Below are 18,759 nucleotides of genomic sequence, written 5' to 3'. Positions count from 1 at the left end.
CTTCAGCACTCAGCTTTCTCTATAGTCCAGCTCTCACATCCATACATGACTACTGAAAAAACCATAGCTTTGACTAGATGGACCTTGGTTGGCAAAGTAATGTCTCTGCTTTTTAGTATGATATCTAGGTTGGTCATAACTTTCTTTATAGCTTTTAGTATGGTATATTTACTGTTCAGCAGTTCATTTTCCATTTTCCCTAATAGAATGTGAGCCCGTAGAGGTGGGACTGTGTCTCTCTTCCTGATTGTCGTGTCCCAGCTGCTAGTCCAGTGCCTGATACAGAGTGGATGCTCAATAGATATTTGTCAAATAATAAATTTAATAAGGTTTTATTCTCACTGTATTCATAGGTATGTTTACCTTGTATTAAGGGCAAGTAATACCAGACTTCTCTTTTTAATTAATTTATTTTTTATTGAAGGATAATTGCTTTATAGAATTTTGCGGTTTTCTGTCAAACCCCAACATGAATCAGCCATGGATATATATATATCCCCTCCCTTTTGAAGCTCCCTCCCATTTCCCTCCCCATCCCACCCCTTAGGTTGATATGGAGCCCCTGTTTGAGTTTCCTGAGCCATACAGCAAATTCCCATTGGCTATCTATTTTACATATGGTAATATAAGTTTCCATGTTACTCTTTCCATACATCTCACCCTCTTCTCCCCTCTCCCCATGTCCATAAGTCTATTCTCTATGTCTGTTTCTCCATTGCTGCCCTGTAAGGAAATTCTTCAGTACCATTTTTCTAAATTCTGTATATATGCATTAGAATATGGTATTTATCTTTCTCTTTCTGACTCACTTCACTCTGTATAATATAGGTTCTATAATAGGTTATAGAACCTATAATAGGTTCTATAATAATCCACCTCATTAAAACTGACTCAAATGCATGCCTTTTTATGGCTGAGTAATATTCCATTGTGAATATGTATCACAGCTTCTTTATCCATTCATCTGTCCATGGACATCTAGATTGCTTCATTGTTCTAGCTATTGTAAATAGTGCAGCAGTGAGCAATGGGATACATGTGTCTCTTTCAATTTTGGTTTCCTCAGGGTATATGCCTAGGAGTGGGGTTGCTGGGTCATATGGTGGTTTTATTCCTAGTTTTTAAGGAATCTCCATACCGTCTTCCTTAGTGGCTGTATCAATTTACATTCCCACCAACAGTGCAAGAGCGTTCCCTTTTCTCCACACCCTCTCCAGCATTTATTGTTTGTAGACTTTTTGATGAGAGCCATTCTGACTGGTGTGAGGTGATATCTCATTGTAGTTTTGATTTGCATTTCTCTAATAATGAGCGATGTTGAGCATCTTTTCATGTGTTTGCTAGCCATCTGTATGTCTGCTTTGGAGAAATGTCTATTTAGGTCTTTTTCCCACTTTTTGATTGAGTTGTTTGTTTTTCTGGTATTGAATTGTATGAGCTGCTTGTATATTTTGGAAATGAATCCTTTGTCAATTGTTTCATTTGCTATTCTTTTCTTCCATTCTAAGGGTGATAGTTTGATTATAGTTTCCTTTGCTGTGCAAAAGCTTTTAAGTTTAATCAGGTCCCATTTGTTTACTTTTGTTTTTACTTCCATTACTCTAGGAGGTGGGTCATAGAGGATCTTGCTTTGATTTATGTCACTGAGTGTTCTGCCTATGTTTTCCTCTAAGAGTTTTATAGTTTCTGGTCTTACATTTATGTCTTTAATCCATTTTGAGTTTATCTTTGTGTATGGTGTTAGGAAGTGTTCTAATTTCATTCTTTTGCATGCAGCTGTCCAGTTTACCCAGCATCATTTATTGAAGAGGCTGTCTTTGCCCCATTGATTTTCTTGCCTCCTTAGCCAAAAATAAGGTACCCATAGGTGCATGGGTTTATTTCTGGGTTTTCTATCTTGTTCCACTGGTCTATATTTCTGGTTTTGTGCCAGTACCATACTGTCTTGATGACTGTAGCTTTGTAGTCTAATCTGAAGTCAGGAAGGTGGATTCCTCCAGTTCCATTCTTCTTTCTCAAGATGCTTTGGCTTTTCAGGGTCTTTTGTGTTTCCATGTGAATTGTGAAATTTTTTGTTCTAGTTCTGTGAAAAATGCCATTGGTAATTTGACAGGGATCACATTGAATCTGTAGATTGCGTTTGGTAGTATAGTCATTTTCACAATATTGATTCTTCCTACCCAGGAACATGGAATATCTCTCCATCTGTTTATGTCATCTTTGATTTCTTTTATCAGTGTCTTATAATTTTCTGTGTCCAATTCTTTTGTCTCCTAAGGTAGGTTTATTCCTAGATATTTAATTCTTTTTGTTGCAGTGGTGAATGGGATTGATTCCTTAATTGCTCTTTCTGATTTTTCATTGTTAGTATATAGAAATGCAAGTGATTTCTGTGTATTGATTTTGTATCCTGCAACTTTGCTAAATTCACTGATTAGCTCTAGTAATTTTCTAACACTATCTTTAGGGTTTTCTATGTACATTATTATGTCACCTGCAAACAGTGTGAGCTTTACTTCTTCTTTTCTGATCTGGATTCGTTTTATTTCTTTGTCTTCTCTGATTGCTGTAGCTAGGAATTCTAGAACTATGTTGAATAACAGTGGTGAAAGTGGACACCCTTGGTCTTGTTCCTGATCTTAGGGAGAATGCCTTCAGTTTCTCACTAATGAAAATAATGTTTGCTGTAGGCTTATCATATATGGCCTCTACTATGTTGAGGTAGGTTCCTTCTATGCCCATTTTTTTAAGAGTTTAAGCATAAATGGGTGCTGAATTTTGTCAAAGGCTTTTTCTGCATCTATTGAGATTATTATAAGGTTTTTATCTTTCAATTTGTTAATATGGTGTATCACATTGATTGATTTGTGTATATTGAAGAATCCTTACATTCCTAGAATAAACCCAACTTGATCATGGTGTATTAGCTTTTTGATGTGTTGCTGAATTCTGTTTGCTAAAATTTTGTTGAGGATTTTTGCATCTATGTTCATCAGTGATATTGGCCTGTAGTTTTCTTTTTTTGTTGTTGTCTTTGTATGGTTTTGGTATCAGGGTGATGGTGGTCTCATAGAATGAGTTTGAAAGTGTTCCTTCCTCTGCAATTATTTTAAAGAGTTTTAGAAGGATAGGCATTAGCTCTTCTCTAAATGTTTGATAGAATTCTCCTGTGAAGCCATCTGGTCCTGGGCTTTTGTTTTTTGGGAGATTTTTGATCACCGCTTCAATTTCAATGCTTGTAATTGGGTTGTTCATAATTTCTATTTCTTCCTGGTTCAGTTGGGAAGATTGAACTTTTCTCAGAATCTGTCTATTTCTTCCAGGTTATCTATTTTATTGCCATATAGTTGTTCATAATAGTCTCTTATGATACTAGACTTTTAATTCAAGATAAATGGTCTGCTTTTTAAATGAGTTGGTATCAGGAAAAGGGGAATCAATTTAAAGAAGGATATTAAGTAAATGAAAGCATAAGTGGTCTACAGATGTGACTCATGAGAGTGATGCCAGTGACTTGTGTTTGGGAAATACTGGTCTAGAAACAGATCAGGAAACAAAGAAAGAAGCACCAAGCCTAGATGTAAGAGGAATATTATGTTAAATTCACATCAGCATACTGAATGGTAAACTTTGCCTGCCCACAGCTGTAGTCTCTCTTGCAGTGTTGAGGTACTGTTCATCTGGCATTTACTGAATATCAGCTATGAGCTCAGCGTGGAGGGGAGTAAGTGTGATGAAAAATCCAACCCCATCTTCAAAAGTGAACCTCAGAGATAGAGACATGGACACTATGATTGTAGAAATCAAAATGTGATCAGTGCTATAATAAAGGTCCAAAGAAGCCATGGAAAAGTAGCATTTGTTTCTCTGAAGGTAATCAGGAAACCCTTCTCTGAAAACAAGAAATTTGAACAGGGCTTTGAAGAATGGGTAAGATTTCAATCAGCAGAAATGGGGGCCAGGGCATTTCCATGGTGGTCCAGTGGTTAAGACTCTGCAGTTCCAATGCAGGGGGTGCTGGTTCAATCTTTGGTTGGAGAACTAAAATCCCACATGCCGCGCAGTGTGGCCAAAAGATTTTTTAAAAAAGAAATGGGAGCCAAGGCATTCCAGACAAAGGGACTGCTGAAATAAAGCCAGGCAGAAGAGCAGCAAATAATATGGGGACATGAGCTCACAGGGCACCATGAAAAATATTTCTGTGGACTTCAGAGGAAAACTGGTGTTAGCACTTCCAATCTACCTGCTTTTATCTCTTTTTGTAAAGCTGATGCCACATACATTGTCTGAAAAGTATTTCAGGTGATTGTGTCCATGTCTTCACAGAAAGGAGCTTCATGGCTCCCCTGGTGGCAGTGGTAACTCTGATCCGGGGAGATCCCATATGCCTCAGAGCAGCTGAGCCTGTGGTGCACCCCAACTATTGAACCTGTGTTCTCGAGCCCAGGAACCACAACTACTGAATCCTCTGGCAGCAGCTTCTAAAGCCCACACACCCTAGAGACCATGCTCCACAACAAGAGAAGCCACTGCAATGAGAAGCCCACACACCGCAACTACAGATTAGCCCCTGCTCACCACAACTAGAGAAATGCCCACGCAGCAACAAAGACTCAGTACAACCAAAAATAAATAATAAAATTATTTTTCAAAAGAAGAAAGGAGCTTCAAGAAGCCATGTGTGCTTCCAAATAACCAACCTCAAATCCCCTCTTTCCTGAAAAGAAAATACCTAGGAAACCCCATCCTTTGTTTCCATTGTAAGCATGCAGGTAATGATCAATCATGGCTTTGGATTTGCACTAAAGGGATGCCTGTCTGACTAGAAACTCCAGAAAACGGGGGCATCACTTGCCAGAGCCCTGAGAAGCTCTGTGGATCAGGAGCTGCTCTCCATCAGCACCAGGAATACAAATAAATCTACCCATGAAACTATCAAGAGTCCACATCAAGCACGAAGGCTCTTAATGAAGTCCTTCATCTCAAAGGGGAAAAGAATCCTTGAAAAGAGATTTCCCCTGGTAGCCAAATCTTAAGCCTCCACCTCCCTCTCCCTAGAAACCCCCTGTTGGGTAATTAATTTCTTTTGCATGGCTTTATCCTGCTACTTTGCAATACCACACCCACCATGTGTCAAGCTCATGACCTTAGTGATCATTTTTTAAAAGTTAATATGATCTAATCTGCCACTTTATCTTCCCATTGTGCTTCAGAGCTAACATCCTACTTAATTTTATCAAAGGTCTTTGTCTCGAGTTATAGCTTGGAACAGAAGATTCTAGGAAGGATGTTATGATGTTAAATAATGCATAAAGAAATAAGCCACTCTTCCCAGTGGTTCAGAAGCTCATGCTGATTCCTAGCTCTTGCCACATGCTAATATCTCATTTTGAGAAAACTTCCACTTTGAAGAATAACCACAGGAGAGAAAGCTCTCTCTCTCTCTCTTTGTCTCTCTACCTCTGTCTCTCTCTCAATTAAAAAGCAATCCATGAAGTGAATCTCTCTCTTGATCTCTTTGTCATTAACATCTCATTTTAAACCAGAATGCCCTTCACAGAATGTTAATGGCTGTTACACCATGTTAATTCAGAGTCAAATAAACTTTAGGGAAAACTGAGTTAAACCAAGTTGAGTAGGTATATTTACTGAGGTCATGGGATAAAGCCTTTAATAGGTGCTCTCCACCACTAATGTTCAAGAGGGCTGTGTAATTTGCATCATTTCTCAAAATGAGCGTTTCCATGGAACTCTTTTTTGATAGAGTATCTGGAGAGACACACATTCATCCGCTAACTGTTAAAGTAGCAGAAGAAAAAGAAAGCCTATGTTGAAAACAGATGCTCAGATGTCCCTCTGAAATTCCAGCTTCCTGGGCAGATACCACTGTTGCCTGGAAAACTACTGGGTAGGCCAAGTAGGCATTGTGTTGAACTGGGCAGAGAGGTGGAAATATGGGAATACACCCTGCATTTCCCAATCTAGCTTCCCTCCAATCTTCTCATTCATGTAATCGGTTAATACCTTCCTCACAGAACTGCTAATAGAATTGTCAAAATGACTAATCTGGAATAATGTAAATAAAAACACTCAGCTAAGCAGCTGATGTGAAGTATACATTCAGTGAATGTATGGTATGCTGGTATGTCAAGGTCCTCTAGGGTCAGCTTCTCAAGTATTACTATCTATTCAGTCTCACAGGCACTTGTTAAATGCAGATTCTGATTTCGGTATGGGATGGGTGCTAAGATTCTCTGAATTTATTCTCCTAATTTGAGAACTGTATTTTGAGAAGCAAGCATCTCAGAGATGTAAAAGGAACCAAACAGAGTCTCAACTTTTAAAGAGTTATAATAAATTACTATATAATAAATAAAGCTACCTAAATGGCAAGCAGAGTTCTGGTACAAATGATTCACTTTGGAAGACACTGTTATTCTCACTCCCTTTAGAACGATGGGTGACTTTTCCCCTTTAACTCACTTTGAATGATGAGTAGACTTTGAGCAAACTTTGGGGTCACAGGTTCTGGCTGTGCCAGGAAGGTGGCACACTCCCAGAGGTGAGAGACCATATGGGGAACTTAGGAGATGCTCAGGGAGTGGTGAGGAGGAGGCAGGTATAAAGTGGACCATAAGTTTCTTAGTCACAAGTATCAATAATATACAATCTAGGTGAGTTCTGAGCAAATGTATGATTTTCTCAGGGCTGCTATAACAAAGTACCACAATCTGCATGGCTTAAAACAACAGAAATGTATCATCTCACAGTACTGGAGTCTAGAAGTCTAAGATCAGACTGTCCATAGGAAAATTTTTTGTAAAGTGTCTACAGGGCCATGCTCCCTCTGAAACTTGCAGGGGAATCCTTCCTGGCCTCTTCCTGACTCCTGGCAGTTTGCTGGCCATCCTTGGCATTCCCTGGCTTATGGCTGCATAACTCAGTCTCTGCCTGAGTCATCATGTGGCATTCTCCCGTGTCTCTGTCTTCATGTGGCCATCCTCTTATAAGGGCACCAATCATATTAGATCAAGGGCTCCCCCTACTGCAGCATGGCCTCATTTTAATTAATTACATCTGCAGTGACCCTTTTTCCAAATAAGGTTACAGTCTAAGGTACTGGGGGTTAAGAATTAAGCATAACTTTTGTAGAGGATTCAATTCAACTCATAATAACAAATACATCTGTACTCATTGGGCCCCAGCAATCTCCTGTGTCCTGTCAGATGAAATTCAGAAGTGACTCTTTTCCACTGAGCACTGGAAACAAAGGAATGTCCATAGAGCTGAAGACCTCTGCCTTTTCTGTCTTCACCCCTTCCCAAGTAGGAAAAGATTTTCAGGACATCCTAGGGGTCATTGAACTAAGCTGAAAATTCAGGTCCCTGAGGCTGGGAAAAGTCAGGGCAGCATTAGAATTCCCACTGAAGCCTTATTTCTCTTTTCTGCCAACTTCTGCAGGAATGTTATGTCATTCCCAAGGAGCTTCTGGTAGTGTATCCCCCAGAAGCACCCTCCCTAATGTGTTCACACAGCAGGGTCCAATAAAATAATGATGTTACAAAGTCTTTCTCCCTGGACTCTGTGAGAAGCAATGGCCAACTGTGTTTTTTGTTTTGCTTTGTTTTGTTTGTTTTTTCCCCCTTTGCTCTTGTCCAGTGGAAGCCGAGTGAGAACACTGACCACAATGTGAAGTTTATAGGTAGGTGAAAGTGGGTACAGGGCTACTTATATTACCAAATTGAATTGTTGTCTTGAAAAAATGGGATCTTTAAAGAAAAGAAGTGACTTTATCTCTTTTAATTATATACTTTCTGACTTCATAGATGAATTCATTGTCACCAAGGTATACAACATTTTGTAGTCCAAATAACACTGCTTCCTAATGTCTGAGGTTAGCAGTGTGAAAGGGGCATTTCACGTAAACCCCCTGCCAGTATGGCCATGAGCAGTAATAAGTTTTTCAAGCCTGTTCTGTCAGGTCGATTGTCCATCCCAGGTTTTTACAGAGCATCCATTCTCTGTTAAAATGAAGAACGTTGGCTGCATTATGTGGACAGAAGAAAGCAGTAAAAGGACATGAAAGGAATATCTGTTTTCAAGGCAGCTGAGAACAAGTTGTAGGCTTGGTGTAGCCGCTGTCCCCATTTGAAGAAAATAAGCCCACGTGGCTGTGTGGGGGTGGTAGTTCATTTTAAGCCATATTTAAAGACTGCTTAGAGACACACTGGCCCCAGTCCAGACCATGGTCAGTCGTCTCTTGGTCCCACCAATTAAAATGAGGCAGACACTAGGCCCCGGACATATTAGGCACAGACCAGCAAGGTTTGACATCCTTGTATTCTCAGTCCCTGTCCTAAGCAATTTAGTACATTTCCCAAGAAGGCATAAACCTTGGAAACTGTAATATGCCATGCTAAGAGAAAATAAACGATCCTCTGTGGGCTAGGCTTAATTTTGCAAACTCCATTTCCTGGAGATAATTGGCCACTGGACACTTGCAGGAGGATTAGTCGGCTGAAAGTTTCATCTCCTCCCCTGAAATCCTCCCCAATCCTTCCAGCCTGAATTAATCTTCTCTCCGTTGTGCTCCTGTAGCCCTTGATCTCTACCTCAATTGTAACTCTTATCACAGCCTCTGTTGGCATTAGCGCTATTTCTGTGTGTCTTATCTCTCCTACTAGACTCTAGGCTCTCTAAGGAACAAGACTCAATCCTAGTAATTCTTGTATTTATAATATCTAGAACAGGGCAGGTATGTCCTCATTAAATATTTATTGAAAAACTGAAGGATGGATGGGAAGAGGATTTCATGGTTTTCTCCATCATTATCAAATGTCACTTTCTCCTATCACATGTGGTTTCAGTCAAATCCTTTGGAGGAAAGGTCTGGAACACTTGAAAGATTCTGAAACTTTAAAGGAATAGGAGATCGAGAATGGACTTGTGGACACAGTGGGGAAGGCACAGAGTGGGACAGATGGAGAAAGTAGCATCAACATATATACGCTATCATGTGTAAAATGGATAGCTGCTGAGAAGTTTCTGTATAACACAGGAAGCCCAGTCTGGCACTCTGTGATGTCCTAGAGGAGTGGAGTTGGGGCAGGGGAGGAAGGCTCACGAAGGAGGGGATATATGTATAATTATGGCTGATTCACATTGTTGTACAGCAGAAACCAACACAACATTGTAAAAAAAAATTTTTAAGTGGGAAAAAAAGGAATAAGAGAATTTCAAGGGAGTTTATGATGAGTCTTTTTGAAGATTAAATGAGTTAACAGAAACTGGCTATAAGTAGCTCTGCTTCTTTTGGAAGGTCTGGGAGTACACAGGGGCTGGAGTCAGACTATGTATGCCTAGGAGTTTGGAGGTTGCCAGAATACGATTTGCCTTTGAGCAACAAGTGAAGTAATTTATTGGAAGGTCTTAGGGAAGTTCACATAATGAAAGGAAATACTGAGGAATTGGGCTCCAGAAAATACAGGAAATGGGACAACTCAAGACATATATACGGTTGAAACTAAGAAATGACTTTAATTTATAGTCAAATCTGTGCATTGCTTTGGAAATTATTCAACTCAAGCCCTCATCCCATTCTTATATAATACCACTCAAGAGCCTAAATCCAGAAAAATAATCTATTATAGTTGTCTAAGTTAGACCACACACACACACCTTGGCTTAGAAATGTTCCTTTTGAGGAAGAAATGCGGTCTCTCAAAGAGATGTAATTCCTCAAAAGAAACTAAGGTGCTACTAATAAGACAAAGAAGAATAAGTGCTTGTCAACCAAAGCACAGCTAATGCCCATTAAAGTTTACCTTGGAAAATGTGCAAATCAGAAAACCACTATAAGGGATGAAACTCCCTTAGAGCTAATGGGAAAGATGAAACACTAGAAAACTTCTACTTGTTAAGTAAATTAGACTTGAAATTCCAGTACAAGACGTTTGGACAAGTGCTTTCAAATAGATTATTCATCATTTGTGTTGCCCACATATTTCAGGAGTTTGTTTTTTTTTTTTTTTACCTATTACATTTCTTAGGAAGCCTTCTTTTTTATAGAAAGATGAAAGGGCCAACCTTGAAAGAAGTCATCAAATAATGAATAAATCAGAAATTTGAATTGATGGGAGCATTAAGGTAACAAAGTCTGTCAATGTTTTTCTGTTTTCTCATGTGGGTATGGGACCAAGTTACAGCTAAGAGGAAAGATGAGCCAGCTGATTTTGTGTAGTGAAATGGAACTTTAGGGATTGCATTATTCCATTTCCAATTTCTTTAATTAACATGTGAAAATTACATTTTGTTGTCAACAGATACTCACAGTGTATCACCTACTAATATTCTCATGGTAAAAGTAAATAGAAAAAGCTAACATCTAAGCCTTTGAAGTACTTCTGTATATCAGATACTCTACTCAGACCTTTTACATGCATTTCTCATTTAATGTTTATAAGAACTCAGTGAAAAGAGGTACTCTAAGTGTTAGGAAAATAAGAATCAGAAAAATTATATAACTTGCCTAAGATTACACAACTAAGTGGCAGAAAATAAAGTAATAAAGTAAAATCAGAAAATACTGATGAGGAAAATGAATACACTATATATACATTAATACATATAATTATAAACATGATTATTAACTGCAGAATTTATTTTCTGAATTGTTTAGATGAAATATACTTATAATATGCTGCTGCTGATGCTGCTAAGTCGCTTCAGTCATTTCCGACTCTGTGCGACCCCATGGACGGCAGCCCATCAGGCTCCTCTGTCCCTGGGATTCTCCAGGCAAGAACACTGGAGTGGGTTGCCATTTCCTTCTCCAATGCATGAAAGTGAAAAGTGAAAGTGAAGTCGCTCAGTCGTGCCCTACTCTTAGCGACCTCATGGACTGCAGCTTACCAGGCTCCTCCACCCACGGGATTTTCCAGGCAAGAGTACTGGAGTGGGGTGCCATTGCCTTCTCCGTACAATATGCTACTTATGTGAAATATCTAGAATATGGACATTTCTAGAAACAAAGTATATTAGTAGTTTCCAGGGGAAAAAGAATGGGAGGATGGAGTGTGACAGCTCATAGGTAGGAGACTTCTTTGGGGGGTGAAGAAGATGTTCTGAAATCAGACAGTGGTATAGGTTGCTCTGTGAATATACTAAAGGCTATATAAATATTAAAAGCCAGGATGAATTTTGTGGTATTATATTATGGTTAATTATATTTCAGTCAAGCTGATGCTTAAACATAAAAACCACGATCAGTCATTATCTCCCTGAGATGGTAAGTTTGTACAGCAACTTGTAGTTCCCCAAACTTATTATTTTCATGCATTTCTATAACTTTACTCTTTGTCTACAAAATTCTTCCCACTTTCCCACCCAACCCCTTTCCTGCCTTGTAAATTTCTTATTCCTCTTTAATGAACTGACTTAGATTTCATCTCTACTAGGAAATCTCCCTGAATCCCTAGTTCAACCATGAGCTGCATTTAACTGAAGGTTCACATTTTCTTTCCAGTAAAGATCATATTCCATGGTAATTATTTGTTTATGCATCTGTGTCCCCACTAGTGTATAAGTTCCTTAGGTATTTGTGTTTTGAGGCATGTCTGGCAGGTAATGGGTACTTAGAAATGTTTACTGAATAAATGAATGCATGAATGTTTAAAGATAGAAAATTTAATGTTTCCAGCTTGAAGGATTCTGTGATATCAAGGTATTTTCTGATATCAGAAAGTATCTTGGATTTAAACCTGAAATACTTGGTATGATGAATTGAGATTACCTATGGAAATTCATGCTACAATGAATAATTATTTGCCTCCTAAATGTGAGATGCTAGCTCAGTCCTCACATGTCCCCGGATAAGCTGAGCTCCCTAAGAGAAACAAGTCTCCCTACCTCATGGAATTTGTGTGTGCATGCTCAGTGGCTCAGTCATGTCTAACTCTTTTGCAGCCCTGTGGACTGTAGCCTGCCAGCCTCCTCTGTCCATGGGATTTTCCAGGCAAGAATACTGGAATGGTTTGCCATTTCCTTCTCCAGAAGATCTTCCTGACCCAGGGATCAAACCCATATCTCTTGTATTGCAGGCAGATTCTTTGCCACTGAGCAACCTGGGAAGCACACCACATGGAAAATTCTTGTACAATCAACAAACTATGTTGCAGGACTCTAAAATACTTCATTGGAGTAATTAGCCTTGGTTGTCAGTAATCCAAGATATTTGAAGCTTTGAATCCTGGGTCTCTTGTGGTGGGAAATAGACCCTTTGATGAATAAATTTTATCCAGATTACTGTGCTTCCAGAACAATGTCTCAGTGCTCTGCTACTGAAACATCCTGTGGTTTGAAACATTTGAACAAAGTTATCTCATCAACAAATGTATTAGGAGTCTGCATACAGACTAGAGAACAATACAGTCCAGATGGCCAAAGGTGATCCCAAGAAACCAAATGGCAAGATGTCTGCTTATGCCTTCTTTGTGCAGATATGCAGAGAGGGACATAAGAAGAAAAACCTGGAGACCCCTGTCAATTTTGCTGAATTTTCCAAGAAATGCTGGGAGAGGTGAAAGACCATGTCTGGGAAAGAGAAGTCTAAATTCAATGAAATGGCAAAGGCAGATAAAGTGCAGTATGATCGGGAAACGAAGGATTATGGACCAGCTAAGGGAGGCAAGGACCCTAATGCCCCCCAAGAGACCACCGTATAGATTTTTCCTATTCTGCTCTGAATTCCGCCCAAAGATCAAGTCTACAAACCCTGGCATCTCTATTGGAGATGTGGCAAAGAAGCTGGACAAGATGTGGAATAACTTAAATGACAGTGAGAAGCAACAAGGCAGCAAAGCTGAAGGAGAAGTATGAGAAGGCTAAAGGGAAGTTTGATGGCACCAAGGGTCCTGCCAAAGTTGCCCGGAAAAACGTGGAAGAGGAAGATGAAGAAAATGAGGAGGAAGAGGAGGAGGAGGAATAAAAAAATTGTTAATCTTTCGCCTTGTGAATACCTTCGAGTAGGGAGCGCCATGATTGACACACCTCTCACCCAAGATGTGTCTGTTGCCATCATTAGGTTTAATACCCAGCTGGCTCACGATCATATCGTAGTCTCTCAAAGTGTTCTAGCAATTGTCATTGGTTTACATGAAGTGGCCATGGGTGTCCAAAGCACCTGGAAACTGTATCAAAGTTGTACATATTTCCAAACATTTTTAAAACGAAAAGGCTCTCGTGTTCTCCTCACTTTGTGCACTTTGCTGTGGTGTGACAAGGCATTTAAAAATGTTTCTGAGGTTTTTTTTTTTTTTTTTTTAATTTGTAAGGTGGTGTGTTAATTCTATGGTCATTGGCTAGAAATCCCGAGTTTTCAACTGTACGTATCTATAGTTTGTAAAAAGAACAAAGCAACCGAGACACACTCTTGATTCTCCTTGCTTGGTATGGAGGCTGTCGGGGTGAGGCCTTCCAGAGGGGCCGTAGCTCAGGGCATGCACTGTGGGGCTGGACCCGTGGACACTGCAGTGGGCATGCATTTAGCTTCAGGTTGTCTTGTTTTTGTATATAGCGATATAGCATCCTGCAGTCAGCTGGCATGAGAAGTGTTTTGGATCCTTTTTAGTTGAAGTGTGGTAGTTTTAAACTGTTTTTCTTTGAATAAACCATAGAACTCTTCATTGTCAGCAAAGCCAAGAGCCACTGCACCAATAAAGTTCAAGAACCTTCTGTACTAAACATGATCTGCAATGTTCTTTTTTTTTTTTGTATGTTTAGAATGTTGAAATGTTTTTGAAGTTAAATAAACAGTATTACATTAAAAAAAAGTATACATACAATGAATTTTGATCAATAAGATTTTTGAACTCAAATCTTACATAAGCAGCTGGTGGCATCTGAGAGATAAGAGATCACCATCAGTGAAGAAAATAGACCCTCAAAACATTGCCTTCATAGAGTTTATATTATCGAAGTGGAAGAAATGTAAGGGGAAATAATTTCAAGCAGAGAGAATAATTAGGATAAAGGTGATGTTTGATAAGTCGAAGGAGAACAGGATAACCGGGGCATAATGCACATGAGAAAGCAGTGTGATCATTAATATTATTCCCCCAGACAGACTTACTGGTCAAAATTATTTGTCCCCTTCTCCAAACTAGTTTTTGCAATGTCAGTCACCATGGTCACATGAGACAGAGTGTATTTTCCTGCCCATTGATGTTTAACTTGTTAGGTGACTTGCTTTGGCCAAGGGAATGTGAGCAGAATGGTGTGACATTGTCCAGATGAGTCCTTAACAGACATGGCATATTCCTGTCTGCCTTCCTGTGCCTCTGCCATCAGCAAGAAAAGGCCCGCAGGTAGACACGCCCTCGCTTCATCCTGAGTGCCAGAATTAACATGAATCATGAAGCAGAGATACTCCAGCCAGAAACACAAGGGCAGCAGTAGGTGATGGTTGTTACAAACCTCTGAATTTGGACCTGATTTATTATGTAGACTTTACAGTGGCAATGGTTACCTCATGCAGTCTTCAAGACTAACTTTACACATTATTAGTATACCTTTGTTTCTATTTTTTCACTTTAAAAAGAACATCATTTATTGTGAAAAGGGGGCAACAGAGGATGAGATGGTTGGATGGCATAATCATCTCAATGGACATGAATTTGAGCAAACTCCGGGAAATAGAGAACAGAGAAGCCTGGCGTGCTGCAGTCCATGAGGTCACAAAGAGTCGGATATGACTGAACGACTGAACGAGAACAATTTATTGTTCATATAATCTACAGTTGCCTAAACATTTCTGAAAATAGCAGTAAGTCATAAATAGAACAAACATGAGCCTAGCTATTTTATTGCAAAGAATAAACCTCATCTGACTAGACCCCTAATTTCTTCTAGCCATTTGTTTAGTAGAAGGAAAACAAAGGCCTTTTCTCTTTTCCCCACTTCTGTTTATACCTCTGCACCAGGACATCTGCTTTTTCAGTTTCAGAATTTGACAGATTTCCGTTACTTAAGAAAAAATACACAATTCTAGTTTGTAGTGTATATTTTGACATCTTTGTATGTTTGTACTAGTCACTCAGTAGATCAGTGATCCCTCAACAAAGTAAAATCCACCACACAAGTGTGAAGTTGTTTTTGTAAATAAACCCAGTTTATGGCTCATTTTCACAAGTTGTAGTTCCTAGGCTAAATTTTCCAAAAGGGGGTCAAGCTTTCATACCTATATATCCCAAACTTGAACCATATCAGGAATACAAAAAGAAAATCAAACCTATCAGCTCTGGTGAGAAAACCACAGGACTTCCTTCTCTTGAATCTAAATACTAAAAATTGTCTCACAATATATCAGTTATTCAGCAAGGAATTCTGTGGTGTAGGTTCACAAAACATGTCTAGCCATAGAGATGTGAGAGGTTTGGGAAAGGCAAAATGAGTGAAGGTAGTCAAAAGTTACAAACTTCTAGTTATAAGCAAGTGCTGGGGATATAATGTATAGCTTGGTGACTATAGTTAACAGCGCTGTACAGTATTCTGTATTTGCTAAAAAGCTTTCATCATAAGAAAAACATAGTGACTGTATGTGGTCATGGATGTTGACTGAACCTATTATGATAACAATTTTGCAATATATACAAAAATCAAATCAGTATATTGTATACCCTAAAACAAGGTTTTATGTCAATTACATCTCAATTAAAAGAAAAAGAATTTGATCTCTGCTTTAAGTAAATATACCCTGAGAAATGAGAGCTTCCCAGGTAGCACTAATGGTAAAGAACCCAACTGCCAATGCAGGAGACACAAGAGAGGCGGATTCGATCCCTGGATTGGGAAGATCCCCTGGAGGAGGAAATGGCAACCCACGCCAGTATACTTGCCTGGAGAATCCCATGGACAGAGGAGCCTGGTGGGCTAAAGTCCACGGGGTCACAAAGAGTCGGACACAACTGAAGTAACTTAGCACACACACACTGAGAAATGACTTTAACAGTTTAAACTGCTGGGAGCTGTCTTACTTTGGGCTCCCCCCAAGTCAGGCCTTTTGACAGACTTGGGCACAGGGAGCTCCTGTGTGAGGTGATCCCAAGAGGCACAACGAACGAGTGAAGCAAGAGTGAAGAAAGTAAGGAGGACAAGCTAAAAAAATTTGCCTGCTATATTTAAAATGGATACGCAACAAGGACCTACTGTATAGCAACAGAGAACCTTGATCAATGTTATATGGCAGCCGAGATGGGAGGGGAGTTTAAGGGAGATACATATGTATCCAAAAGGCTGAGTCCTTTTGCTGTCCACCTGAAACTATCACAACACTGTTAATCAGCAATGCTCCAATACAAAATAAGGTTTAAAAAAATATATTTTTAATTGCATCTGTGTGCAGGTTACCACTATGGGCAACTCACACCCAATCCTGCTGGGATCCTCTGAGAAACTGTGTGGAACACACCCAAGAATCCTAAGACTAGGCACCAGGGAGGTTGGGACTTCTATCCCCCAGTTATTAAAAGCTGCATACAAGAGAATTAACCTCGTACCTTCTACTTCCAACTACCCCTACTTGCAGCAGAAAAGGCTTCCTCAGGCTAAGGGAAGCCCTCAGTCAGAGAAGAAAGCATAACGTAGGTTTATCAGCATCTACAGCAGCTGCCTGAACTCAGTCAGATAGGCCAAGGAGACATGGTGCAGGACACCACCTTTGTCTGCTACAGGGCACACAGCTATTTGTTCCATCAGCTAGAATGGTATTCAGTATTTCCTGAGCACTTACTCTATATCAGGCACAGTGGCTAATGACCTGTGTATCATATCATTTAATCCTTGCATCAGCCTCTGAAAGGTAGATACTATGATTCACACCCTCTATAGACAAAACAATTAAGAAATTTGCCAAGATGACAAAGCAAGTAAATGGTGGAGGTTTAAACATGGGTAGCATGATTCTAGGGCTCTTTACTCGTGAAGGGCTAAGTGCAGAAATCAGAAGCACGGGTAACTCAAAGATGGGAAAATAGTGAGGCATGTAATCCTCAGAAAAGGCTTCATTGTGGAAATAGACTTGAGGAGTACTTTAAGTAGTAGTTTAAGTGGGAAAGTGCAGAAAAAGAAATGAGCTTGTATATAATAAGAATAGGAAAAGATGAAGGTAGAAGGGGCTATAACGTGATGAGCATGAGTTCAGCAAAATATCCTCACTGGAGAGTACACAGAGTTGATCCTTATTATGGAGTGAGGCACATGTAATATTACATGCAATTCTTATGTATTGAGCATCTGCTTAATACTGGCCATTGGAAGTACAGAGATTCTTTTTTTTTTTTAACCCAGACATGCTCTACGAAGGAAGATCCCCATGCAGTAGATATTTGTTATTTCTGTTTTTCAGTACTGGACTCTATCTTTCAGTGAATAACCCATTCATGAAGGTCACATGAAGTTCTATTCCATCTCCTTTTACCACACACACACACACACACACACACACACACACACACGGCACATGACTGTAGCCTGGCCAGTTAGAGCACCCAGCCTCTTGGCTTCCGTGATTGTATTAGAAATAGACTGTGTTGTGCTGTGCTCAGTTGCTCAGTCATATATGACTCTTTGCAACCCCATGGACTGCAACCCACAAGCCCATCAGGCTTCTCTGTCTGTGGAATTTTCCAAGCAAGAATACTGGAGCGGGTTTCCATTTCATATTTAAGGGAATCTTCCCAACCCAGCATCAAACCCACCTCTGTTGTGTCTCCTGCATTGGCAGGCGGATTCTTTACCACTGTCCCACCTGGAAAGCCCTTTAGAGATGGACACATGACTTAATTTAGATTTTTCATCTGGAGCACGGAGGGATGTTTGCTTCTGGTGATCAGGGTTAATGAGTTGATGAGGTGTGGGTATGAAACTGCCATTTTGCCCACCACTAGGAAAAAGAGTAAAGTCAAGCAGAGGCAAGATTTGAGAAATGATCAGTCTGTGCCCTGCCAGTTTGTGTGTATGTGTGTATGCTCTTGGACTCAGTGATAATAGTAAACAAAAGATAAATCTCATCTCAAACTTCTCAAAAGAAGCCCTGCTAATCCCATAGAAGAAGGGAGTTTGGTTGGTAAGCTTTTCTTAACATGTCTTCTTATTCAGTTCAGTTCAGTTGCTCAGTCGTGTCTCCTTCTTTGTGACCCCATGGACTGCAGCATGCCAGGCCTCCCTGTCCATCACCAAATCTCAGAGTTTACCCAAACTCATAGCCATAGAGTTGGTGATGCCATCCAACCATCTCATCCTCTGTCATCCCCTTCTCTTCCTGCCTTAAATCTTTCCCAGCATGGGGGTCTTTTCCAGTGAGTCAGTTCTTTGCATCAGGTGGCCAAAGTATTGGAATTTCAGCTTCAGCATCGGTCCTTCTAATGAATATTCAGTACTGATTTTCTTTAGGATGGACTGGTTGGATCTCCTTGCAGTCCAAGGGACTCTCAAGAGTCTTCTCCAACACCGCAGTTCAAAAGCATCAATTATTCGGTGATCAGCTTTCTTTATAGTCCAACTCTCACATCCATACATGACTGCTGGAAAAACCATAGCATAGTCTTCTTATTAAATTCAACCAATTGAAGATGTCAAATTATAGTACACTGGCCCACTCATCACAGACGATTAGACCCACTGAATATTTATATATGTGGAATTCTAAAATAATTGTGTAGATTTTAGATGAAAATCTAAACTTTAGGTTAAGCTTTCCTTGAT

The 18,759-nt window shown here is 39.7% G+C and overlaps 1 protein-coding gene and 1 pseudogene across 1 annotated transcript in view; both read left to right on the top strand.

The window, feature by feature from the left end:
- SYNPR (synaptoporin) overlaps nucleotides 1-18,759 on the top strand; it is a 300,859-nt gene that overhangs the window by 209,315 nt on the left and 72,785 nt on the right. The window lies entirely within an intron of this gene.
- On the top strand, nucleotides 12,435-12,985 carry LOC129635559 (high mobility group protein B3-like; annotated as a pseudogene).

This window comes from Bubalus kerabau, chromosome 20, assembly GCF_029407905.1.
Source record: "Bubalus kerabau isolate K-KA32 ecotype Philippines breed swamp buffalo chromosome 20, PCC_UOA_SB_1v2, whole genome shotgun sequence".
Taxonomy (NCBI): Eukaryota; Metazoa; Chordata; class Mammalia; order Artiodactyla; family Bovidae; genus Bubalus; species Bubalus kerabau.
The sequence above is the reverse complement of the archived record's forward strand: the minus strand, read 5'-3'. Positions and strand labels throughout refer to the sequence as shown.